The sequence below is a fragment of the Cyanistes caeruleus genome, chromosome 5 (genome assembly GCF_971803275.1).
Source record: "Cyanistes caeruleus chromosome 5, bCyaCae1.hap1.1, whole genome shotgun sequence".
Classification (NCBI taxonomy): Eukaryota; Metazoa; Chordata; class Aves; order Passeriformes; family Paridae; genus Cyanistes; species Cyanistes caeruleus.
The window spans coordinates 33,047,702-33,074,632 of record NC_141705.1 but is presented as its reverse complement, the minus strand read 5'-3'; the positions used below and the strand labels follow the sequence as shown (position 1 = coordinate 33,074,632).

Below are 26,931 nucleotides of genomic sequence, written 5' to 3'. Positions count from 1 at the left end.
AGCGTCAATTAACCCTTTTTAAAGCTTTCTTTTGATGTGACCGGACAAAAAGAGAGACTCAAATATCCCTTTGGGATTTGCCTGCAGTGAACTTTCTTTAAAAATCATGAACTTGGCTGTCCAAGTGACAAGGCTCTCAAGTTGTTAAAGTAGATTTAAATGAGAAGAAAGCAGGATGTCAAATACACGTTGCTGTAGATGGAGTGTAGCAGCACTTTGTACTGGTTGAAGCACATGTGAGTGCATCAACCACACAGGTTGTTGCTGACAGGATGGAATCCAAGTCTACCAGCAGTGAGACACATGCAGCAACGTTCTCATATCTGAACATGCAAGCATTTAATACATAAGAATGAATACAGGTTATGCTTTTCTTTGTCTGGGGTTAGGAATATCGACAAAGTCTTACTTGGTAACAAGGACATTCTTTGTGATGTAGATATATGTATACCTTTGCCTTTACAGTAATAACAACTTCTTGTCAAATGAACCAAAAAGTCCCAAGTGAGACTTTCCCATCACGATAGAACAAGAACTCAATAACTTGTTATTCAAAACCCTGTGATAGAATACATTTCTGTCTTTAGAAATTGGGTTCTTTGCACATTTCCCTGGGAAAAAATGCACTCCAGTGATTGTTTCAATGTATGCACTGGGTTATAAAGGGAGTTTCAGAGATACTGTACTTATCAGCTGCACATGAACAGTTTGTGGTTTGAAAAGGGAACCTGGGATGGAGAAATTCAACCTTCTGTATCCAATTTTACCCAGTGGAATATGGCGTTAAACAATCCTATTGTGTTTAAAATTTCATTTTGTCTGTTGGAACACTAGACCATATGGTTTATTTGGAGAAGCTTATGGATGGTTTGTTCATCTTTGTTTCTTTATTTTCTACTTTATATATCAGATAATGTGGGGAAATGTATTGTGAATATCAAAGGTAAACACTGAAGTTTGGCATGGTGTTGAACTATACCTTGTGTCTTATTTCTTTTATTGGAATACAGAAGTTGTCTTTTTTATTTAGGCTGCACATTTGAAGTAAAGTCAGATTGAGCTGTTGTATAAAATCATTTTAATTGTGAAAATTTAATTAGAAAAAGGTATGGATATTCTATTTCACAAGAACTAGGTGAAGTATTGAAACACCTCAGGAAAGATATTATGTGAGCTAGACTTGAGCTATATTTTCTGACACCAGCAGTCTTTTAGAAATTTTTAGAAAATCCTGGTGGTGGTGTTTTGGTTTTTGGTTTGGCTGGGTTTTTTTTGTTTGGTTGAGTTTGTTGTTTTGTTTTTTTTTTTTCACTGTAGCCAACAGTTATTTACTTGTCTTATTTTATACATTTGTTTTATATGGTAGTTTACAAATGGAAAATTTTCTTAAAATATATATTTATATATATAATATATGCTGTGTGAGACAGATTAGAAGGCTGTGTATCACTCATTATTTAGCATTCCTGTTCTTCGCAATTTTTTTAGATCCATGTTTTGAGCATCTTGCATTGTTTCTTTCTTCTGAGACTTGGTGGAACAGCCTCACAAAGAAGTGCCCTTTGATGATAAGATTGCAAAGTAGGAGTGAATGAGCAGAAGAGTATGCCAGACTATAATAATGTTTGTAACATTCATTAAACTGTTTGTTAAGTAATATATTCGGACAGATGGGTGTTTCCCAGCTTCTACATAGCCCATTATGTGTTCTAGTAAATTAAAACTAGGAAACCTTTGTTGGAGTTATAGTGCTCAAACTGACATCTAATTCCCCCAGACAATAGGTACAAGCCTGCAAGCCTCTCTAATTCTTTCCAGTCTTTACATTTATTGATTCTTTTGTAAACGTGTTTCATCCAATCTATTACAAACAGCACTGGTTAGAAGTGTGAAGTTTACCAAGTCTGACCTAAGGCACATTAAAAACAGCAGCTATCTGACATACAGCTGGGCATCCCAGATTTACTTCCTATCACTAGAAAATTTGGACCTTTCATGGCTCAGCTGGTTTGGTTCCTGCTTTGCTTAGAGGGACTGACATGTTAATTCTTTGATCTGTCTGGTTTGGAACTGAATTTAGTTCAGCTATCGTTTGTATTCTCGGTTCTGAATGTTTTATTACTTGAGTTGGTTTATATAACTATTTTTTTTTTGATTCAGGACTTCATTTTCCCTAGTCTTGAGTAATGTTTTGCATATATAGATGTACATTTCTTACTGCAAAGTATGGATTGAATCTTTCTTTTTTTTAACATGTTAGGTTTTTTGCATGTCTTATTATTACAAAGTTACCAAATAATTCATTCATAATCTCTGAATGGATAGAAGGAACAGTAAATTTTGGTGAAATGAGCACAATACATTTTTATTATTTTCTTCATCTTATACTGTAAAACATATGTAATAAATAATTGATAGTAAACAAACACATCTTATTTTTCCCCACCATATTCATCACCAGTTTCAAAGCTTTGAAGTTCAGTAAATAATTTATGATTGTTGTTAGTGTAAGGAAATCTTACTGTACTCCTGATCCTGTTTGCTTTTTGTCCTTGTTCTCAAGCATAACTTTGATTGATTCTTGATAAAGAATGTATGAATAACTGATGGGATTCATTAAACAGATGAAAATTAAATCAGCTATTTTTAATTTAAAAAAACAATTTCAGAAATACATGTTGAAAATGTTGTGTATCTTAAATTCTTTTTTTTTTTAATTTGGTATGAATCACATAAGACAATGAAGAAGTGAATGTTTTAATACAAAGTGGAACATGTTTTCAGCCTGCTTTTGTTCTCAAAACTTCAATCAGGGTGTCTTTTAGCCTGGTTAAATATCTTGCTGAGATCTGCTGTATTTGCTGAGGATGTAACAAAAGATGTGAGAGTACAAAAATGAAGAAATACATGTTTTTGGCCTTTACTGGAATGTTACATAAAATGTTTTAACTCCTTTGTTTTCCTTTGCTTGCATGGAAAACCCAAATATTTTGGAGAGATTTTTAAGCATAGAAGAGATTTTTTTTTTCCCAGGTCATTCAAGTTTAAAAGGTTAGCTTTTATTTGTGTCTTTATAAAAGTTCTTAAATAATCCCATATATTGTGAGTCTTCAATTATATTCTGACTTATCTAAAACTTGAAATAAAGTAGAAAAAAAAAACAACTACATGACTTCAGGCAGAGAGGTAAAAATTCTGTGTAATTCTGTAACTTCCAGGTACCAGTTTGTGGTATCTCCAAAAATTAAACAAATTAACAATTTATTCCTCGAAATAGAGTGAGATCAGGGCATAGCAAAGTAGTTTGAATCCCTCCTCATCTGGCTGCAAAAAGCAATGCAGTGCAAAACCTCTCATAGAGTTTTGCCAAACGGAGTGGGGAGCTGTGGTAGAAGTTTGATGTACCTAAGGATTTCTTTTTTTCTTTTTTATTTTTTTTTTTTAAACACTGTGTGCATATAAATGGAGAAGCATGATAGTACTTGTGCTCAAGGCGACGGGACCGCGTAGGAATCTGTCCGTTCTAACTCTCTGGGCAGGCTGCAACCCGCAGCGCTTCTCTCGCTGTGTAGTTGTGCGTATGGGAAGCCCCAGGCCTTTGTTTCTGACACGGGTGGTCTGGGGAGCACGGGATGTAAATGGCTTCTGTTTTGTACAGCTGTAATTACAAGGAGGCATCACAGTGAAGCTTTAAAGAATATTTTCAATGCAGGGCTGAATATAGAAGGCACTAACAGGAGGAGGCTGTTATTCCATGATCCGGGGTCTTCTGGGTCTGAGGTTTAGGCAGGTTTGTGAGGCTTTCTACTTAAAGGTGATTTATAGGTATCATGAGCCAGATGTTGTGAAAGCTACCAAGAATAGCAAGGACCTGTTATTGCCTTTCAGAAATTTATTGTCTCTCAAGGTTTCTTGTACACCACTGTTATTTCCCTTGAAATCAGTGTGGGACCTGCCTTGTGTTGGCAAGACCACATTAAGCTATTATTGCATTAGTTCGCTAATTTTTCTGGTGTGGCAGATGACAGAAGAGGAATGTTTTGGGAAGCTTCTGACTTTGACCAATATGCTGATAATTTTACTTGGCAAAGGCACGTTACTACTTTCTCCCTATTGAGTAATAAAAACCTTCTCCAGAAAATGAATTTTTTAGATGATTTCAGGGCCAAAAAAAAGGCCACCATCTTTTATAATTAAGAGTTAGCCTAAATATAGATGTTACCATCGACTGCTTAGTGTTGTTTGACAGTGGCAAATTGTTTCCTTTAGGGATCTGTAAATGATGTGATGAGCGAGTATTCAATCTTCACTTGGTAGATTTAGCTGCTTCTTGAAAAGTACTTCGGTTTGGTTTTATTCTAAAAGCTCTTCTTTTTCTTTCCTCCCATGGTTTCTGTCATGTTTGTTTTGTCTGTTTGTAACTGCTGCACTGCAAAACCAGTGATAAGCAGCTGATAAGGCTAATGATGAACACCCATATTCTTTGGGAAACTTTAAAATTGTTAAAGGACTGTCAGCAAATAACATTACAAGGAACGTGTGACTACAGTGTGATCTCATGCATGCTAATTTTTCACTGCAAGAAGAACCTGTGTACTTGCCTGAAGCATCTCTGGCTTCATAGATCACCTTGAAGGATTGGGGCACGTTTTTTTTAAGGAACATGGTTTGCAACAAATACATCACCTTCGTTTCTTTGCTCCTAGAGAGAATGTGCTGACAGCAGGGCTATGATAGAACAGGCCACATCCACCATTGACTTTTTACTTTCAGTGTCACCTTGGGACATCATGTCTGGTTTCCAAGTAATGATAATTTTGTAATGGTGTTTTAGTACTTAGCTTTTTTCTTTGTCTTGTGCAGCCTACTGGCTCTTCAGGGGCTAAGTTCACATTTTGCTCAAAGTGGGTGCAAAAATGCTATAGAAGAGGAAAAATCTCAGTCATTTTCAAGTTGCCTTTTTTGGTTTTTTTTGGAGTTAGGTTATGTGAACACTTAAATGGTGCAAATTTTTATTAAATTGTAATCTGATTTTGTAAACACCTGGATTTCTTGGCAAGATGAAGCAGAAAAGGTGGAGAAATGACCGACTTTAAGGATTAAAGGAACCTTAACTAAAGGAAGCAGGTTAGCAATTATGTGTGCACTGCCAATGTTGGAGATAGAACACTGCTCACACACAGAGCTCAGTTATCTGCAGAACAAAGGAGCAGCTTACGTAACTCTCAGTACGGAGAGATCCGGTAGTAATTTTCTTGACCCCTTGTAATTTTGTAAAAGGTGAAGTATTCACAAATTGAATGCTTGATTCTGCTTATTGAAAATCTTAGGAGTTAAATTAATAAAACAAACTTGTGTAGCTATCAATGAATGCCTTTGTGAACTAAATGTTCCTTTTCAGGTCACTAGAATCACCAGTTAAACTATCAAAATCAGTGTGCTTTATTCAAAATAATTATTTTTTGTGCAAATTTACTTGAAGAAATAAGTAATTAATGGTAAATGATATGAAAATTGGAATCTGACAAATGTGTATTTGTACATAACCTTCCTATAAGTACTGAACTCTGTCTTTAATGTGTATTAGTTGCTAAATCAAGTCAGATGTCTGAGGCGAGAACTGAAGAGCTGATAGCAAATATTCATAGTGGAAGCTGATAACAGCCTTAATTAAGCTGCTGCTATCTTTCCATGATAAATTTAGAACTTCTCCATAAGTCATCTGACTTAATGCTCCATTTGCATCCAGGAGTGTTTGATTTAGATCAGTGTGTCTGTTAAGAAATCTGCAGATGTCTCTTTGATAGCCCTAGCTGTCTCTCACAGAGGAGCCTGGGAGCTTTGTTTTCCTGTGTTGTAGTGTAGAGAATCAGGTGTACATTGACCTAAAGCTGACCTTCCAGCATTTAACTTTTTCAGGGTTGGCATACCCTGAGAAGTACTTATTTCTTTAATGACTAATGCTTTCTCATACCAGTTCTTGAACCCAGAATTCCTTAATATTTTTGTTACTTCACTTGATTAAGTCTAAACAGCTTTACCTTGAAAACTATGGCTAAAAGGATAATTTTAGAATAATTCTAGAAGCTTTGGTGGTCATAGTCCTAGACAGCTCTATTCATGTAGTGTTAATTGCAATTAAACTGAAAGGTTCTGAGATAACATCATGTGGTGAATTTTTTGAGTAGCAATTTAGTATTATGTCACCAGATTGTTTGGATAGATTTGTTGACTCTGCCAATTTTGCTTTCAGCAGGTGTACACATTGTAAATGCCTTAATAATCAATGACTGAACTGTCTGAGACACTTCTTTTTATTTTAATTCTTTTCAGGGCAGGGAAGAATATCTTGATTTGAAGGTTAATATTCGTATTAGAATTTTTAGCTCAAAAAATAAAATGTGACTTTTTTTTCCTGTCTAGAAATTCTGTCATTATTTCTGAACCAGACATTTTAATGGGATTCTTCTTTGTAGTTAGAAAAATCATAGGGGAGTCCAGGGCTACTCCCTCACAGAGAGTGAATATGCACTATTCAGAAATGGTAATTCTTACAGTTGTCTAGACATGAGATAAAGGAGATCATTAAGTTGATGTAAATTATAAAAGTCATCTTCATGTTTGTCTAGAAGTCCAGTATATATGTATTTTGTATGAAAACAAACACAAAGCAGGAGACGTGCTTCAACAGAACCTGAGAAGTGGTGTGAGAAAAAGGAGCTCTGCGTGAGAGACGTAGAAGCTCTGATGCATATGAGCACTTAGACAAAAGAAACCAAGTGTGTTCTGCTGTATTCCTCCTGCTTCCTGTACTTGTATGTACTAATGCCTTTTCCTAGCCATTTTCTACTTTTCACTCTTTTTTTTTCTTTTTTTTTTCTTTTTTTTAAATTTTAAATATGGTATGCCTGTGGATGAATTTTCAGGATTTTTTAAGAGTACCTTAAAATTTAATTTTAATGTAGTTTTTTTTGTGCTTGTGTGCACTTAGGCATCTCTGTTCCTCTGTGATGCTGGTGATTCAGCAGTGTTTTGTAATTTCTGAGGTGTTAGGATTTCTTGGTGTCATATCTTGGTGGCAGGAAGCTGAAACTGACAAGCAATGGGAGCCAAAGTGCATAACTAACATGCTTAAAGTTGCAAAAGTTGCTCCTTGGGCAATTGCCATTTGTAAGAAACTGATGGGTGAATATAATGTTGGCAGTTTTTTTTTCTATCGGTCATTAAGACAGTGGCCAGTTGAGTGGAATTTGTACCTTGAATGATAAATTTTTGCAATTATATAAATATATATATATATATATATGTATGTAACTGTATTGATAGCACATGTAGTAAATCAGCTAATAATCCATCAAAAAAGTAGCTGAAAAATACTTTTCCAAAAAGCTAAGAAGCTAGTGTTTATACCTCTTTAGTCTGTAATTATTCTGTTTTATTTGTCTGCTTGTAATCAGATTAGTTGTATTTTAAGGAAATTGAAACTAAAATTGTAGATGTTTCTCTGTGCAGGTATATGTTAATCTACTGAGGTAGTGGGAATGTTTCTGGACAAAATAAATATTCTGTGTGAGTAGTTCTGCGTATCAGCAGGTGTAGGTGCGTCAAACAGGTGAGTTCAGATCCAGATCACACGTGGGGCTTACATTATCTGAAGAGATTCTCTGCTTAGAAAGGTGGCACATATATAAGAAACTCCTACAGATGAGCGGATATCAGTTTTACTTTACTGCCTCACTCCCCTCAGTTTACACACTGCCCTCTTTACTGCAGTATTTGCAAAACACTTCACTGTAGTCTCTGTGTTTCCAAAGTGCTGCTGAGTACAGAAGCAGATGGCAGCTCAGTCATTTACCCATCTTGCACTATTTACTTCTATTATTTCTCTGGAAACAAATTAATTGATGTTAAGCTGTTGCTTCCTATCTCCTGCTTGCTCACTTTTTTTTTATTTTTTAAGAGAAGAAGATAGAAATCATGTCTGGTTTCTGTTGATGATTTTTCTTCCATCCTTCTAGTCATGAATATTTCAGTGCTGTAATGAGAGGTCTTTGAAAAGTTGTGAAAGGTGACATACCAAAAGAATAAAAACTAACTAAGACAATTTCGTTTCTTTTGTTTCTACAAGCACACATGTCAAGATGATGATAAAAATATGTCTAAAATACAACTTATGTTTGAAGGTTTGTGTGAGTTTTCTGGGGACATAGGGAGACACCACCATTCCAACTTCCTTCCATTTTGTGTCATTTTGGACAGTGTGGGTTTTTAAAATCTTCTGAAGACTCCTAGTGTGAAATAAACAGCTACTTTCCTCTCCAGCAGAAGCTGTGCCAGGTGGATTTGGCACTGCCTGGGGAATTTTACTTACAAAGGTAACTATCAGCAATTCATTGCCTGCACAGAAGGTTATATCAAGTTAGGTCTTGTATGGTGACCAAACTCCACTGAATCTTTTTTTGTTTGCTTTTATGAGATCATGGAAAAGACCATAAGACTTTTTTGTACTTAATTGTCAATCTTTTAGAATATGGTCAGAATTAAATAATTTTAACAAAATCAGTTGGCAGTCTGTTAAAAGAGAATATTTTGCTCTTCTGAAAACACTTCCTTATTTGAAGTATTAGACCATCATTCTGTATGAATGTATTTATTTGGATACTTTTCAATTACTGCTGGTGGAATGGAGGAATAAACTAAATAGAACCAGGGGTGGTGAGCATGCACTGACCATGACTGTTATTTCACTAAAGAAAAATATGTAAAGTTAGAGTAGATCCCATTGCCTTAGAGCTGAGGGAGAGGGGTTAAAAAAATATAAGCAACCCCAAGGCTGAGCTGAAGTTTAGGTTGCAAGATCTAGAAGCTAATCAGTACTGCGAAGACTTGAGCTAGAGCTGTGTGTCCTCTGTTGAAGGAGTCTACTTTCTTTAAGGAATAATATATAAATAGCTATATGGATGGACTTAATTTATATGGATTGTTAAGTGTGGAGAAGGTGGTGGACAAGAGAGGCCATTAAAATGGGTTCTGCCCTCACCTCTCAGTTTGCATGATGGTCATACATTCCCCTCATACAAGATTATGGAAAAGGTAGAGTGGGAGAGCCAGGAAACAGTGTTCATCCATCAGTTAAAATAGTCTCTGCAATCTTCTAGGTACCTCTGATTTCAGCTAGCCTTACATTTGTGCCTCCTGCTGTTTGGAATGCTTAGCTAGTGGTGGTACAGAGGAAGGCAAAGCTGGCAATTAGCTGAGCTGTTACTCAGAAGTCTGCATGGTGCTCCAGTTCCCAGATTGAAGCAGTAATCTAGGGTAAGGAAAATACGTTCTGTGAAAGGTGGCTGCATATTTTGTTTGGATACTACAAACAGTTGAGTTTCACTGTGGGTTTATGTGAATGTCACTACATTTTATTACTTTTTTCATTGTCTGTCTTCAAACCCAAATCCCAAATGGTCTGGAAATGGAAAAGGCACAATCCTGGACTGGTTGGCCATAGCTCAGTAAATGGTGAGGAAGAGGATGGCACTGTGTGGCTTGTTTATGCTTCTGGGAAGCTGAGATTCTTTTGTGGATCTGATAAGCAAAGAACTGTGAATCCCAGAATAACATCACTCATAAATTGTCCTACATTAATTTCTATTCTAATTTTGCATAGCACATGTAAGTGAAAGTCTTGGAAATACGTTTGCTAAATCATGTGGTAAATGGTCTTGTTGATGACTGCAGAGTTGCTCTGGGGTTGGAGCTATTAAGCACTTATTATGGGAATCCAACAGGGCAAATTAAGAGAAACCTCTGTGTGTGCTTGTTATTTTAGGACTATTATGCTTTCTTCTGAGAGACCTCATGTAGGACCCCATGACCTAAAAAGACTTGATATCTTCTAGTCAGAGGTAAAGTTTTGAAATCTCAGTTGCTGACCTATCAACAATGGAAACAATCACCTTTAAGGGAGGGTTTAGTGTTGTTATTCTTTGATCCTAAAAAGCTGAATATTGCTGTTAATAATACCTGTAAAGTAGCTTTTTAGCATTCTGCCTAGTTGTATGTTATAACTGTGTCTTTTTGTAAACTGGGGGGGAATAATTTATGTTTCATTGTGAGTAACTGCCAAGTGGGTTTCTTATTTGTTTGTAACACCATTGTAAGCTTTTCTTTAATTTGGGAGTGTTCAGTTGCAGTGGTTGTAACTTAAATCTATACATGAGTGTTCCTTGGAAATACTATTCCAAGTACACCATTGTGCATGGTAGAATTTGCCATTATAATAAATTCTATTATAGAAGAGCTAATGCATGGTATTTTTTTGCAGGTTTTAACTGTTACATTTCAAAGCTTAAATGTGCAATCCATTTAAAACAAGTATTGTTCCTGTTTATAATGCTTGATGGATACCTCTCCAGATACAGGATTTTAGGAATTTAACAATTTTTAATGCCAGTATATGAATGTATCCTTTTTTAACATAAATTTCAAATTTCACTTTGGATCAGGTGAATCGTCTCTCTCACTCTTTCTTTTTCTAACTTCACCCAGATTTCTTTGGAATATTATCTGTCTGAAAAACTGTCAGTCTTCTAATGCCATTTTTGCCAGGTTCATAAGCGTTTTCAGTAGCGTTCGTGAGCAGCATTACTGACAGATCTTGAGCTCCAGCTGAATCAGTTAAGTCTTTTGATGGCATAATTATTTTGCCAGCCGTCGCTCTTGTAACAGTGGAACTCCCCTTTGAGGAAAAACGAGGTCATTCATCTTTTGTAAGATTCATACATGAGCTTTATCACTATAGTAATAAAATTTCATTGCTTGGTCGGTAACCACAAAGGACTCATACCACTGGAAATTGTAACCACACTTACATGCACTGCCATGTGCACAGTTAGGTTGCTATTAGAATAAGCACATCATAATGCATCTGTAAATAAACAGGGAATGTGTGTTTTGGATTAATTTATGGAATGCTGGACAGTTTGAACAATATCATAGAAATACCTGAAAGAATATTCTGTCCCTCCTGCTTTATCTCAGATTCCTTTGATAAGGTTGACAAGCCTCTTTTTCCTTTTTTTTTTTTTTTTTAACTTATTATATGCATTTACAGCTAATTTCCTAGAACTCTAGGACCCTATGTTATCTTTAACATATCTTTATCTTTAACGTATCTTTAACTAGCATTTTCCACACCATCCTTTCCAGATTTTTATAAGGCTTTGTTATCTGCATAGGCAGTGCTTAGATAGCTTCTCTGTAAACTATATTCTAAACATGTATATTCACCAGTGTTCACTTTTTTAATTTTCATTTTTATGTTTTGTTTGAAATATTATTAAAATTATCCAGTTATTCTTATCTATGGTTACAGAATGATTTAATAATTACAGCATGTAGTATAGGGTCTGACTGACTGCATTGCCATTAAGGAATGATTTTCATTCAGTGATATTCTGGGAAGTTACTAACACTGTGGATGAATGTGTTGGGCTGGGAACTGTAGTAGCTTTGCTTTAGTGAGTCTGCTTGTATTGCTACTGTGAATAATTGTCATCAAGCACAGGGGAGAGGCGTAGGGATCGGGCAGTGGTTCTGCTTTACCTGCAGCTGCCAACCTGCCCAGATCTGTCTGCTACACAAACCACAACGTCCTCATGGCTTGCAAATCACACGGCCTCTAAAGCCTAACAGTGCAGACAGATGAAAAGAATAACTGAAGTCTAAAAAAGGTGTGTTAAGGGCATGTCAGCCTTTTTTTACCATGGTGCCAAGCACTTTCAGTTTGTATATAAGGAAAAAGTGCATAGCATTTTGGAGGTGGCATGCAGCAGCATGCAGGGATGCCTGGAAACAGCAGTATAGAACTTTCCACTCCAGAGGACTCCTGAAAGGAATTGCAGGCTTCTATTTGCAAAGGCAGGAATAGAAACGATGAGCGAATGGGCTGGAGCAGAAACCATTTCCCTTTGCTGTGTGAGTACATAAAAAGTACTTTCTAAATGAAGATTGTTAATGAATGCATTGGTGTGGATGTATCACATTGAGTTTCTGTTAGGCTCATATTTTTTTTAAAAAATCAAGGCAGTTGAACACATGCATCCAATGTGTATTGAATGCTAAAGCAAGTCATTGACTGCTCTTCTTAATGAAGAAAGTGGTGGTGGTGGGAAGCGTAACAGACATTGCTTTTAATGAAATTAAGTTTGCACATAGTTCCCAGCATGCTAATATCTCTAGGTGATACCCATCTCCTTAATTCCAATATTTATATTATTTTAAGAGCTATAGGTATCTAAAGAGAAACAGTAAAATTAATTTTGTACACCTTCATTTTTAACTGCTTGTTTTCCATCTATTTCCCTCTTGGATAGAAGCTGGTTTGTCAAGAACCTGTTATCCTTATTAGTGGATCTTCTGCTAAGTTTTTTAAAGCATTTCTGAGATCCTAATAAGTAGTGAAAAAAGGAGAAAGCTTCTATTCCTGCAGACTACAGCTGCAGAGTATTTCAGAATATTGTGTAACAAATCACTGCAAGTTATTCTGTACAAATGATGAAACAGGATAAAATACCATATGTTGCTGCACAGTACTTCAAAGAATTATTTCAATATTTTGAAATGGCTAAAATATCACATGCAGATTTATTCAGTCTAATTGGGACTTCACAGTTGTACTGTTGTAAAGGAGAATATCTGTGCAAGCTAAGTTGTGGGCAGAGGAGGTGGAATCAGACTATAGTACAACATAAACTAGATGAGAATTAACTTTTCCTAAAATGCATAACAAACATGATCATCCAGCATGCTGTTAGCAGCAGCACAGTAGGTTTTATGGTGCTTTTGTAATTTGGATACTCTGATTTGGAGTCTAATTGGATTCCTGGGCAACACTGAATGGCAACATTCTTAAGTTGTGTAAAGACTATTTGAAATAATGGGATTGACATTAACCTTTTAAAGTTTCCTTTCTAAAAATCTGTTTGAAAAGATTAAAAAAATAAGCTGCAGTAGAATTAGAGATTTCAGGGAAAACTACTGTGTCAAAGACTATAGGCATTCTTTCTGATTGGCTCTGTAATGGATAAAATAAATTTGTCTGGGTTTTTTTTCCCTAACCTCCAATTACCAGTGTAAACCAAGGGGTTAAAAATCTTCCAATTCAACTTGGAAAAATAAGCTGCCTTGAAATTCAGCCAAAAAATTGTCGATTAGGAAGTCAATAAATACTTACAGAAAAACTTAAAATCATGGAGGCACAGTATATTCAATGATTTTGTGTTTCAGGTAGGAGATGCTGATATAGATGCACTTTAAAAAAAAAAAAAAAAAAAAAAAGTTGTATGTGGCTTTTTTTTAACCGTAGTTGACATTTGTGAGGCTGGTGTTCTGTTGTTGTTTAAGCAGAAGTAAGGCAGGGCTGTGCTGTTTCCTTGTGTCCTTGCCCGTGCTTATATGAAACAAATCAAGGTTGGTACAGAAAGCTGTGCAGAGCAAATATTAACCTTTGACTGCTCTTATTTCCTTCAGTATTGTTACTTCTTTCTGAAACTGTGTACCTTGCAGTCATTCAAATGTCAGTGCAAGGGAGGAATTCTGTGGAGGTGGCAAAGGGGATGGACAGAAGTAGAAGCGACTTTGATTTAAATTGTTACAAAATTTCATTAACTTCATTAGATTCTGTAATACATGTAAGTCTCATCAGTGTGTGGCTGAAAGGGTGCTGTGATGTGTCAGGCAATCTCATGTCTTCTGCATATTGATTCTGTTTGATGCCAGACTGTGGAAAATGTACAAATGTTGGGCTGAAAACATGATGAGAAATAGAACCTGCAAGTGATCGGGTGCAAAACTTTTACCTGGTATAGTCCTAATAATGATGCTGATGCTTGCCTTTTTTAAAATTATTATTGAAAGGAGCATTTTTTACAGAGGAATAGCTGCTGGCTAGACTGATTTTTCACATTTGAGCTCAGAAGCAGTTAATCATCTTTTAAGAGTTTTAGAAGACATTTGTGAGTCTGATCTACAGGTTGTCATCCAAAGTGAACTAAGATTTCTAATAGGAGCAATATTTCCCAAAGCACTGGGAAATACCTGGAGAAAGGAGAAATACATTCAACATGGTCTCAAGGGAGCTGAGAAATTCCCTTAGGACAAGAAAAAGCTATTTTAAGAGATGCTTGGATATGCAAAATAGCTTTGGCTTGAGCAGTCTGTTCTTGCTATTGAGGAAACTGAGGCAGGGAAATGAGCGTGCCTTTACAGTTTTGTTCGCATGCGCGTATACTTCTTTTAACATTATCTGTAGGTAAAACCCAAATCTGGAATCACTGTGTTTTGCAGCTATCCTTTTCACTCATTTTCCTCGTGGTATGGCTGATTAATCTAGAATGCCTTCAAGTCTTGGAGCCCTGTGAAGCGCTGCACACACAGTGAACAGGATTCCATGAGGTCAGACTCTTACTAGGAGGCTTAATCATCTCTACTGCAAAGCCTCATTTAAGGGAAGAATGGGGACGCTTGCCAGTGCGGACAAGGAGAGGGAAGTGTGCCAAAGTCTCTTCAGAGCCTTAAGCTCCTGGGACCTGCAGTCCTTTCTTGTTAACACTGTCAGAATAGTGCATCTCTATTAGTTCACTGAAAGATATTCCATCTGACTTTTGACTAGTAATCACCTTTTCAGGGTAGCATATAATTTTTTTATTTTTTTCTTTTTTTTTTTTTTATTTTATTGTTTGGGAAACTCATAATTCAGGTCATGAATGTATATTTTGTACTTCTATCAGCCCTTGTTAGTGTCTCATTAAAGGGTTCTCCAGTGTGTGATATGGTAAATTGGGGAATAATTACAGTTGTAGGGGTATTCTTCAGGTCATCTAGTTCAGCCCTTTGCTCAAAGCAGGGCTTCCTTCAGAGAGGAATCAGGTGGTTGAGGGTGTTGTTAAGTCAAACTCAGAAAATCCCCAAGGATGAAGATTTCACAGCCTCTCTTGGCAGGCAGTTCCAGCCCTTAACCATTCTCATTACGAAGCTGCAGGAAGGGGTTTGCAGTGTATTTTGTAGATTTTGGATTTTGATGCTGACTTGGGTGTCTCACTTTTTACTTCTGGGTAAGATGCAGGTTAATTGAACATACCAAGCCTGTTTGTTTTTGATCTAGAGCTTTTAACTGATGCCCTCTAAGAATACCGAACTGCTTTTAAATCAGTGTTAGGATTTTACTTTTTGGCATCTGTTTTGATGTATTGGAGCTGCAAGGGAATGTTTTGTAACTCATGAGATGTTTAATTCTGTTACCTTGTAACACAGTTTACATACATTTACATTTTGTTTCTCCAGTGCGTAATGGGAGTCTTCATTTTTGGCTAATGGTGAGATGAGGCACTTGCATCCATCTGGTTTTTGCACCTCTAAAAAGGGCTATTATTTTCTGTCTTCAGAAAAAAACCAAAAAACAAAATGATCCAGTTGTAATGTGTGCATCAAGCTGCATAGCTTGATAATTGTATTATTCCCAGGAGAGCATATACTCTATAGAATATAGGGTCTGAAAGTAGTTGCTTATGTAGTTACAACATGAAATTGCTGTTAGGTGTGTTCTTGAAGGGAAAATGAAAGTGGGAAGGTGTAGGGTTTTTCTCATTAACCCTCTATCTAATCAGGAGCTTTTAAAATTACACAGTTTTTTGTATGACATAGGTTGTTGAAGATAAAGTTATCCAAAAGGTTTTATCACTTTTCAGGTCTCTGAAAATTATTTTTCTTTCTGTATGAACACTTCTATCTTTTGGAGAAAGGGACTTGGCTGCAGTGCTAATGAAGTGTAAAGAACTAAAGCTGTCACTGCTGCAAATGGTATTTTCAGGAACAAGAAGTTAGTTTACTTGATACCTCATAGCAAATGTCTTCGAAAGTCTAAGGTGCTGTCTGTGTGAATTACGATGAAAGCGTTGAGAGAGGAGGTGTTTATGTAGTCTGTCTGGTATGTATTTTCCAAAATATATCTTTAGGTGCTACATTAGAAAGATATTTTTAAAGCAAAACCAGTGTGTTTAGTATACTTTCCTGACTTAGGGGAACTTGCAACTGGTGAGTTACACCAGTCATTCCAAACATGTGTCAGAAAAACCCATCCATGCAAGTTTTGACCACTTGAATGAGAAACTGTTTAAAAAATATTGTAAGAAGTACACTAACATTATTGTTACCTGTTATATTGTTAACATTATATCTTTTTAGAGAAAATTTTGTGATTTATTTTTCTGGGACTTCTTTTTTTTTACGATCCCTTAATACCTGTTCATACTAGAAGTAGAAATGGGTCTTCTCTGTACTATAAATGTAGAAGTTGGAGTGGATTGTGATGTAGTGAAATATTACAGATTTCTGTTCACCTAAGGTTAACTTGGTAGGTCACTGGATCACCATTGCAAGGGACAAAGTAAACAACAGCTATGTACCTGGTACAGTTACATTTTTATGTTGGTCTTTGATCCTGTTAAAAGCCACTTGAACCCAAAGTGCGTGAACTGAATTGCCAAGAATGGACCTTGCCTTGAAAAAGGGAGCACAGCTCCTATTCTGAATTTCAGTAATAATCTCTTTTTAAGAGACAAGGATTAAGACCTTATTTCTATTAGGTAGGAATCAGGCATTTGGACTTTTGAGAATCCCTGGATATACCCTTCTGATATCTGCTGGTGTAACAGTGCTTGTACAAACAGCATTTACAACAATCCTGCTGCTAATCTTCTATTGATTCTTATTTTTTTATCAGGTACATAAGTATCTATCTGTTCATACATAGTCTTAGATGGAAATCCAGTACATGAAGGACTCCACCCAGCTATGTGAGTCCAGGCTGAGAAAGGTGGAGTTTGGGTTATTAACAAAACCAGTTGATGATTTTAAGATTTAGCTGTATGAAAAAAGTTTCCTTTAGATAGTCATACTATACTATATTACTACAGTAATATATAATTTTAATTTTATATTATAATATATATTAAATATTATTTAAATAATATATTATATTATTTAGAATTATAGTAATATATTATATTAATATCAATATATTAATACTAGTAATTATATTACTAGTCATATATATTATTAATGTATGACCTAAACTTTTAGTAAATACTTATTTGAATGTGAAATGCTGAATAGAAAAAAATTTTCCTGATAATATTGTGTTATTTGTATCTTAAAGGATATGCAAGGAAATCCTCAATTTATGCATAATTTTGATTTTATATTTCTTGAAAATATGAATAGGTGTGCTGATCTTGCATCCAAGGCTCTTCAATATTCATCTTCCTTATTTAGTCATCTAAAGCTAGGGAAGATACTTTACTGTTGCGTTCCATCGTTAGCTATTTATTGTTAAAATGCTGCATAGTCATTTGTTGTAGGGTTAAAATCTTGTTTGGCCATTTGTTATGGATAGTTAAAATATTGACTACATTGTAAGAAATTAAACTCTACTTGAATTATTAATATCTCCCCAGCTGATGTCTCAAGTGAGAGCATTGTCACTTAAAAGTAGTGGGCTGCTTTAGCAATATCTGCTTGTCATGAACTCACAGCCATTAATATCATGCATATAATGGATTACGTCAGAAATTTTGGTGGGGAATTAATAGCTATAATTTATTTTCTGGTTAGGCTGCCTTTTCTTTCTTAGAAAATACATATGCTTTGATATTTATTGCAGATACACATTCTCAAGTGGCAATTATGTTTTCTTATCATGAGTAAAATGTAATACATTTAGTGGAGATTCACTTGGCAGTGTGGGAAGGAGAAAGTGGAGTTCTAGTTCTACATTTACTTCACCATATCCTATTTCCTCATCACTTCTTCTTCAGCTGTGGCATTAACAGCTTGCTGTGCAGTTTGCTGCTGTGACTTCTCCTCAGCTCCAGCCCTGAGTGGTGGCTGAGCTCTGCACATCACATCCCACTTTCCATCTCTTCAGTCAAGTACCTGTGTTTCCTTGTCTTCAAAATATGTTATGGCTTAACAGTACAATAAATCAATGACTGGAATATCCAATAGCCCAGTACAAGATCAAAATACAATTCTGAGTCGATAGCAATTTGTTCCTCGGGGTTTGTGTTTTTTTACTTCCCAGAAGCAGTTTTATGTTGACATGTATGTCTGTTACCCATACCATTCTGACATGGTGCAAGACAGGATTGTCTTGTTTGCACTTGCCTAAGCTCACTCTGGCTAGTTTGGCAGATGGAGCAGTCGTTCTTGTTGAGGTCAAGTTTGTACCTTTAGACGAGAGCACAGTGCTCCCCTCTGCTGCCACTGTTCAGGGAATCGCTGCCTTGTTAGCCTAGTAAACATGTCTAGTTTGAGTGCTGGCAGCTTATCTTGTCAACCATTGACAGAGCTAAATTTCCCTCTGTATTAATGCAGCAGGAAAAATGGCCAAGCAGGCATTTTTCTGCATTCTTTTTGCAGCCACCAGCAAAGGCTACAAACTGAGCCTTTTGGGTGTGATTCTCTGGAGTTGGTCTTAAAATTTCTGAAGTGATCAGAAGTTATGAATTCTAAAAAAAAAAATACCTAGATAGACTAAATAAAAAGTATTGTAAAGAAGTGAAAAGTATCTTTTTCTGAAAAAAGTATAGAATTAAAGACAGCAAACTGTTTTATGACTTTACTGTACACTGTATGGTTAATGTAAGTCAGTCAGCTTCTCTGGGTAAACATATCCGTGTATGTTCCTCTCTTGGGACATTCCCTTTTCCCTGTGTTTTATAAGGGTGACAGAGGCATGTGCCTTTAGGGAAAGAGCCTGTTTTAAAATTTTGCAGAGGGAATTTAAATTGGCATAGGTTTAGTTTGTCATTGGGGTGTCGGGTTTTTTGGTTTGTTTGTGGGGTTTTTTTTTAATTTTTGGTTTTTAATTTCCCTTCTCTTGCCCTTCCCCTCCCACTTATCTCTCTCTTTGTGCCAGTCTAGTTGAAAAATATTGTGCAATCATTTACTGAAGTCTTCTGTTTCTGTGAATCACTAAATTCCCTTATTTGTGTCATATAGCATATGGCATAAGTACAGAATTGATCCAGAAAAAAAGGAAATGCCTTTGCTTTTAGAGATTTCCTTTACATTTTCAGTCACTGATGTAAAAATTTGCATTAGTGGTCAAGCTGAATAGTCTAAGAGGATATCTCCTAAGAAATGAAACCTCTCCTAGACTGAAAACCATCTTAAAATCACTATCTCTTTTCTGTTATCTATGTATACTTTTTATAACAGCATTAATTTTTAAATTTCATAAATACTATATATAATAAATGTAGATATCAAAATCAAATATAATAGACACACAAAGTTTAGGAAGTGAGAAAATGAGAGAGTGATGCTGGCACATACAATCTTGCTACTGTTTTCCTGTGGCAACAGTCGTGGATTCTGCAGCAAACACGTAATTAAATATTGTATCAAAATGCATGAAACTAAATGAGCATCTCTCAGTTTGTGTCAATATTTAGCTTTAAATTCAAGATCTCACTTGCCATCATACACATTTCATTCCATAATTTTCATGGTCACCTTGCAGCATGGATAATATAGTTTTTAAATGTGAGTTTTCAACTCCTAATTCCTCTCCATTGCAAGAGTCTGCCATACAAACTGCAGAAATATTTAACAAACACCTGGAAAAGGATGACAAGTTTAGATTTGGGAGACAGATGTGTTTGAGAGATCTGGTTGAGTCTGCTCCTTATTTCAGTAGTTTGGATGACCTCTGTTACTTAAAGGGCTCCAAAACTGGATTGGCAGCACCATATGCCAGACTGAGTGGCTATTGCTCAAAGAAAACCCCAATTGCTGCAGGTGTTTACCCCATGATGCAAAGAAGGTTGCTCTTGCTAGTACTGCAGACTTCATACTTGTGTTTTAAAAAGCATAACCTCTCTCCTGTCCCTGTGACTGTGTTATTACACTCTTAATTGATTTGGGATCCTGGACTGTACCTTTAAGTTTTACTGATAGTGTTTGTGGAACATGACAATTTTACTGACCAAGGCATGAAGGAAAATGAAGGTTTTTGACCGATTATATGGAAATTAGCCCTAAAACAGCTGATCTGAAGAAAGAAAAGATATTTCTGTAGCTTGAGAGACATATCCATTTAGAGTTTCAAAGTCAGTCTTAGCCCAGCAGATCTATCTTTAAAAAGTTGCCATTTTAATTTACTGTGACACCTGGTAGGCCACCAGCACCCCAGGTATTCCCCTGGTATGCTGTTCCACTTGGTTGTGTCACTGCAGGAGCAGATTCTAGCCCTCAAGTTGGCACAGGATCACCTTCAGGAACAAATGAGAGTCATGTACAGCTGAAATAATGGCTTCTGTGTCACACAATTACCTTTGGTTTTGACATTTAGCTGGTGGGAAAAAGAATCTGCTTAAGTAGAGTCTTCCCTGCCATAAAATACTTGGTTTTCTGCCATAAATTTAAATAGTTAATAAGGAATAAGTGTGTTAGCTCTAGCCAACTGGACCTCTTGTTGCTATTGGTCTGATGGTGTAATAGCTCTGGCAAGTTCTGTGAGCTAATAAAAATAGTGAATGTCCCTTTATGTGAAGACTTTTCAGTTTATTGAGAAATTTCTAGGAACAAGATCAAGTTCCATTGTTTAAACATATTTTAATAGTACATATCACTGAAAAAAAAAATTCAGTATGATTTTTTTAGTTTCACTGCACAGTTTCCTACTAATGTATTTGCTTTCTAATGGATAATTTTGGTGGGAAATCTGGGGGAAAAAAGCACTATTCCTCTGACTTAAGCATTTTAGAACAGCTATTTCTACTATACCTTTAAAAGAGGCAATTTAAGAAAGCTTCGTGACTTTTCTAATGCTCTTTCTCATGGAGATATGTTGAAAGTATCAAGGGTAAATAGAGTAAAGTGCAGAAATAAATAATCCTAGAACTGAGAATTCTCTTCTTTCTTGGCAGCATCTAAGCCAATCTGACCAAGAGCAAGATTACTCTGACCATCTAAGCCAGTCTGACCAAGAGCAAGACTACTGACATAGCCATTGCTGTCAAACTGTTCAGGTCCTTGGCAGCTGGATCATTTACTGACCCTTCTCTTCATGTGGTTTCTTCTGGGATCAAATACAGCACTGCCATGCTGAGCATTTCCCAAACGCAGGAGGACTGAACAGGAGACAGACTTATCTTAGATTGACGACTAGATTGATGGTAAGCAGCGCAGAAGGTTCAAGCTTCATGCTAGCATAAAATCATTTGACAGATATAAATATTTGCTTATAAATTGAAAGAGTAGGTAATAATAGTGTTTTTTTATGATTACATTACATGATATTTTGTGATTACCCAGACTAATAGCTAGCAGATGGCAGAGTATACGTTTTACTTGTTTACCAAGCTGATGGATGGCAGTGATTGAAAAACATTTTTTTCCTTGTTGCATTACTCTAAAAGCTTAGTAGTGGACAGGCAATTTACAATATGAGTCAACAATAATTTGTATCTGCTCTTGATTTTGGGGGGCATCAGTTATTCTCTTTATTTTATTTGACTTCTCTGAATGATATTTTCTTCTTAGATGAACAGGGAAAAAAATGAAATCTACTTTGAAAGCCAGGTCTTTAAAGGGATGCATATGTGCTTACAGTCTACATATACAAATAGTATCTATTTATATGAGGAATAAATGGTAGAAGGTTTTCTCCACTGTTCTATTTCAATGTTTATCGTATTACTTGGACATTTTGACAAAGAGAGATATGCTCTGTCTTTTGTTTAGGCACCTCAGCACAAATCTATATTGCTATATTGCATGCTACCGAGAGAGTTAAAACTATCCAGTCACAATAATAATTGCAGTTGTTTTCATCCCTTCTTTTTAATTGGTATTGACTTACTCACGTTATCTATGTGTATGTTTTAGATGTATCTCCTCTTCAAGTGTTGTTTTTTGGTTTTCTTTCTTAGGTGCAATGACTTGGGAATACTCCATAACTGTGGAGTTGTTTCATGAGTAGTAGACCTACTGAAACCTACTAAACCTGACTTTCTTTCTAGGTTCATTTCCTATATATTTTAGTCCCCACTGTCAGGTGCCCTAGCTCCCTGCCATATTCCTCAAGTGTGCCATTCATTTTAGTCTCTCTCAATGTTTTTTTGGGTGTATTAGGAATGTCATGCTTGTGTTTTCAACAAATAGAATGTAAATTTTGATTAGTAAGTAGATTGCCTTTCCTTCAAGGGAAAAGGGGAAAAGTTGTGGCTGCTCTTCCTCAAGAATCACTGTTGCATCCTATTTTTCTGAAAGGTATCTAACTTCTGTGAAATTCATATCTGAGACATCTAGTATCTTGCAAAATTTGATAGGACTTGGACAATGTGGTTCAAATTTTATGGTTTTCTGTTTAGTCATTTTATATTAATTTTTTTTTCCCCTCCTTCTGGAAAAATCAAGCTAAAACACTTGGAGCCAGAATGTAATTTTTGCTTAAAGACTCCAATAAGACCATGGATTTTTTTCCCCATCGTAAAAGAGGAAGGAAAATCATTGCAAGAATTACTGTGACTGGACAGGATTAAACATAACTTGAGATACTATTTTCAGATAACAAAACATCTGCCTTTCAGCCAGAGGATGCTTCATAATGTATATGCCTATTTGTAACAGAAATATTGAGTCTGTCTAAAACTGTCCCTTGAATTCCCTTTATGAATTTACACACATGATAAGACCTGAAAATACATTATTAGTACTATGTTCAGTTTTTCATCAATCACCGATAGATCCGCTAAGCCTCTGTAATTCTGCCTTACAACTACTGTCTCTCAAAGGGTTTTCATTACTCCAAACTGCTAGTGGCCTTTCAGCAGGAAGAAGCCTACAATATTGTCTTAGCTTGTGTAATGTGAGGGAAAAAATGTATTCAGATAGTTGCTGGTTTAGTGAGCTTGTTTGTCATAGGCTCTATTCCCAAGGTGCACTTTTTTCCTGGGCAGTAATTGATCCATTTTTTATTTCCTTCATCTCCTGCTTTTCACCACTGCATTCAGATTTTTGTGGCAAATATGTATATATATGTGTGTCAACAATTACTGTCTTGTTGTTCAGCTTCCCTACCCTTGACTGAATTTTTATTTTGCACTCTCCACAAAATTCAAGTTTCAGACCAGTATGATAATGTGACATTTTCCAGCTTGTATCATTAAAGATGACATGCCTTTGGTAGTGGTGCTGAACTCTGGTTGCAAAGAGAATGAGAAATAAACAATAGAAATCTAGCTATCAAGGCTCCAAACTGAATGTTGTATGGACACCTGACTTATGTCCTGAATGTTGCTGGTAAATGCTTGAGGTCACCAGTACAGGAGAAGAGCGGGAGCAGACAAGAAAGAGCAATGCTTGTCTGTCCTCTGAAAATTTTTATGGTGTTCTTGCTGTAAGAAGATGAGTGCTTCAGCAAAAGTGGCTGTTGGATCAGAAACAGTTTCCAGGTCTGGGTTCACTGTGTAATTCTTGCTGTATTCAGATAATGAAGCCAGGTTATGTGGGGAGGATCATGGTTTCATGAACACTGTCAGAGTCTTTCTCTGTGCCTGTCCCTGTCCTGCCTGCCTGTTAGAGGGGATGAATGCAGATGCAGGCAGGGGAACAGACCCATCTTAAAACTGACTTGGTGAAAGTAAATATTTAGCTCAGGTGAGCCTTGGTAACAGGGACACCCCAAACTTTGGGACGGGAAAAAGGGCTGGGCACAGACCTGGCTAGAGGCAGCAGAACATAGGGCTGCTGCCCTTGTGTAAAAGTTTCATGAAAAGTAATCTTAATCCTATTGTGGAAATACATATACACCTTTCTGGTTTAGAAGATGACAGTGATAGATATGCAAGTCCTCTTAATGTGAAAAATCCCAGAGTTTTGCCAGGGTTATAGATGATGAAGTAAGGGATAGGTCCTAATTAAATAATATATAAAATGTACAGTTGACTTCAGTTGTCTTTGCTCAGAAAGGTCATGGATTGGTGGGGTTTATTTTGTTTTGATTTAAAAAAAAACCAAAAAAAAAAAACCCTGTTGTATCTCTTTAGCAATTGAAAAAATATTTACTGCCTGGCCATGCGAGTGTTTAAGTGCCTGATCCAATTTAAAAGAAATAATTTACAAGTAGCTTAATGTTATGAAGTTTGGCATAGAAATTACTCATATTCTGTTCTTAGTCAGAAAGCCCTAAGTTCAATACCAATGCTAACACAAGGCTTTGAGATGGTATTTAGGAAGGGTTGAGGAAAAACAAAAAACAATATGAGAGGAAAAGTAGTTCATATCTCCAGAAGACATATTTTTAGTAACAAAAAGACTGTTCTTTTGAGCATTGTGCTTTTTTAGTAACTTTTCAAAAATAGGCACTGCTATTTTAGTAGATTTTAGTGGAATTGCCATCTTGCATGCAGAAAAAAGGGCATATATGAAGCAGTGTATGTTAATTTATTACAGCAAATCACTTTAAAGTATGAAAATTGTGGAAGTAACACTCAGCCCTGTACTTAAAAAAAAAAGTGATTTGAAGATTCTGCTGCTGTAGCTCTCCAAGAGTTACTAGAAAGAACAGAGGAAAAAATAAGTTTTGTTTCCCCTCTGTTTGTGTCATCTGCGGTGTCCAGTCCCCTCTCCTCTTGCCTGATGCTGCTGATTTGTTTATAAGTTTTGATTAGGAACCCAGGCTTGATATGGTTCACATTCTAGATGCTATGGTTTGTGACATAGAAGACATCTTGCTCAAGGTCACAAGAGGTAAATTAAGTTTCAGGATGCTGAATAGAATTTTTTTTTTTCTCTCCATTTTGTTCCCTCTTTACCCTGTAAATAGCTTGTTTGGAAAATTGAGTAGTACCCATTTGTACTATCAGTTTTCTGTGAGAAAAAATTCTTATAATGAAAAAGAGAATATTGATCTGGATAACATCCCTATACATAAAACATTCACTGATGTCTCTTCTGTATTTCCAGTCTATCCCTTACAGGCAAGATGACACTTCTTCCCTTTACTTAAGAATAAATAATAATTTTAAAAAGCACTCTTTCCCCACATACACACTCTCACAAGTGATTGACTGTATTTGTTTAGATCAGTTGCACTGTCTTGGGGAAGCTAGAGGGAAAATTGGAAATGCATCTACTGTATCTCTTGTGTAAATTAGTTTTCTGATAGTTTTGATAGAAGATAATTGCTTAAACATGACAGTTAATTTGTGTTGTGTTCCAGTGTAGAAGCTTCAGAAAAAGTGTGTTACAGCATGTACAGCTGACTTTACTTTAAATTTTCTTGACTTCATACCAGAGGCGTTTTTATCTCTGCTAGAAGTACTGTATATATTTTTTTGCAGTATGCTAATACAGCAATCTGTGCAAGGAATAGAATCTTGGTTTTGATCTTACTTTAGAAGTTACTGGCAATGACCATGTCTTTGCTATAAAATATAACAAAATTGGGAAAATGCAATATTTAATGCCTGACCCTAGGTACACAGGGCCTATAGTTGAAATCTAGTTGAAATCAGTTTTTCCAAGCAGTGAAAAATACACTTAAATCTAATTTTTATCAATAGTTTATAGGAAGGTTATGCTAAAAGGCTTATTTTTAACACCTCTTTACTGAATTTATTTATTTGGTTTAGTACATGGGTAATTAGAAAAAAAATAAAATTTTGCTTCATAATGAGGCCCCTACTGTTCTAACCTGGGATAATGAACAGGCATTGGCTTTCGATGAAATAGTGAGTGAATGATCATATTGACAGTTCTGGCTATAAAAGAAGAAATCCAGGTGTTCACTATTAGTCTGTCCAAATCAGTTCTCAAGTTCCGGTGTCTGACGTAAATTGAAGTGAAGCAATTTAATTGAAACATAATGCTGTGTCATTACACCTCAGTCATAAATTGTGCTTGTACTAAAAGTCATTTGAATAAACTTGGAAATCTCCATGGAATTAATGCTGTTATTAATGAGAAAGTAATGAATCACTGTATGTGTGATCACACTATGGTGGTGCAGAAGAGATGGAACAGGAAAGAAAGTGTCTGAAGGAAACAAAACAAGCAAGGCAAACAAGAACAATTATTCTGTGATATTGGTTTGTTGTAGAGGCTCTGCATCCCTGCCTTGGTGTGTCTTGCTGGACAAGGAATGCTAGTGGCATTTCATAACAGAAAAAATCTGAGAGGATGATAATGTAGTCATTTCACAGAAATGCTGATGACCAGACACTGACATACAGGGAACACTTTCACTGCTGCTTTGTTATGAGAAACATAGCCAGCCTTAATGGTTCTAAAGGCCTGAAGCAATTGCATAAAGCACAAGTGTAAGGAGAAGTGTTAGGCTTGAGAAAGCACTGATAATTTATGCCTCTTCTTTAACATTCCTCAGTTTGAATTTCTGATTTATACCGTTGTCCGTAACGCAGCCAGTGACTGTGATGGGGCAGGCTGTGCTGCTTAACCCGGCTTGGGTTCCTGGCAGTGCAGGGCTCCTGGTAGTCCATCATCCTGGGGTGAGCCTGGTGCCTCTTCCTTCTCTCCCCTGCCCACAGTGAGCATGCAGTCAGCAGGACACACTGAGAAAGAGCAGAACACTTTGGCGTTTGGAGAATAAGCATTACTTACCCTTGCTGTGCATATCTTCAAATTGCTGCACTTGTGAACAAAAGCCTTAGTACTGGATATAATTTATTACATCATAAAAAGTGAGTTTAATCTTGATTTGTTTGCTGCTGTGGCAGAGTTACTGAAGTACCACCTCTGCTTCTTTTCCTGAAGAAATTTATTCTCTTGTAGGTTTTGGTTTCTGGCCTGAATACTCTGTGCAAATGTCAGAGTGGTGCTGTATATTAAAATACATCATTATTCCTCTTG

At 36.2% G+C, this 26,931-nt stretch overlaps 1 protein-coding gene across 27 annotated transcripts in view; it reads left to right on the top strand.

Moving 5' to 3' along the window:
• The window catches only part of TENM3 (teneurin transmembrane protein 3), an 843,796-nt gene that overhangs the window by 473,010 nt on the left and 343,855 nt on the right, over positions 1–26,931 (top strand). For 8 of the 27 annotated variants that reach the window (XM_086889918.1, XM_086889903.1, XM_086889919.1 and 5 more), the window contains one exon: positions 20,985–21,233. The exons of 18 other annotated variants lie outside the window; for them this stretch is intronic. The gene's annotated coding sequence lies outside the window, so the exon portion shown is untranslated. Of the gene's footprint in view, positions 1–9,823; positions 9,900–20,984; positions 21,234–26,931 lie in introns of all 27 variants that reach the window. One more of the 27 variants, XM_086889908.1, reaches the window with a different exon arrangement.